We start from the raw sequence: 1,061 nt of genomic DNA, 5'->3' as shown, positions 1-1,061 counted from the left end.
ACACACACACACACACACACACACACACACACACACTTCCCCCCTCAAAATAAAAAAAGAAGGCCAAGCTCAAACATATTCCACTGTAAACACGTGTGATCTAAAAGAACCGTCGAGCAAGATTTCTGGATACCAAGGACGGCTTCCAGAACATGAGCATCGATCGAATTTTGATAAACCTGCTTCGTCACGATTAATAAGCGATTAAAACAATGCATTTTACAGCTCTTGAGAATGTAGGAAATCAATGGAAAATGAGTGTTCGGTTTTCTTGAACAATTTATTTTAACCTACACATCACTCATTTAGCAGACCACAGTGTAAAATAAGTTTTATTCTTGTATTTATCTGCGTGTACAACGTAATCATTTGAAGCATTTTGTGCCTCTTCGCTCGTAAAAGAAAAAGACATAAGTTATATTATTCCCAAGGTGGGTTGGTTGATGTGGGAGAGGGAAGATGGGGGTTTGGGAGAGTGATGTATCAACCACTCCCGTAACTTCCTTAAGGGAAAGAGTGTCAAACACAACCGATGATGGTCCCGATAAGCAGGTTCGAAGCAGGCCCGCCTCCTAAATGAAGATAATTTAGCAGATATAGATAAAAAACACAGTATGTATGATACAATGATTGTTTTGTTTTGTTTTACTTGTTCTCACAGACTGGAGTTCATGCTGATCTTTGACATTCCAGAAACTCAAGGAGAGGTTGAGCTCATCGTTTCTGTAAGATCATCAGAGGTCATAGGTCACAGCTATATCCCCACCAAAGGTCACAGGTCACCATAATTACGGCAGTACCATCAGAGGTCAAGTCAATAGCTCACAACTATACCACCATCAGAGGACAGAGGTCACCACAACTACACAGTACCACCAGAGGTCATAGGTCACGACTGCTACTGAAACACCAGCAGAGGTCACAATGGGGTCATTTTGGGGTCACGTGGACGAGGCCCTTTTCTTCCTTCTGCTCAGCAACTGGTGGATGTTACATCTGTTTACTGCTTACATTAAGGTGAGGGTTCGATTCTGAGGGGGGGGGGGAGGTGACACTCTTTG

Source organism: Aplysia californica, unplaced genomic scaffold (genome assembly GCF_000002075.1).
Source record: "Aplysia californica isolate F4 #8 unplaced genomic scaffold, AplCal3.0 scaffold00411, whole genome shotgun sequence".
Taxonomy (NCBI): domain Eukaryota; kingdom Metazoa; phylum Mollusca; class Gastropoda; order Aplysiida; family Aplysiidae; genus Aplysia; species Aplysia californica.
This window is presented reverse-complemented; position numbering follows the sequence as displayed.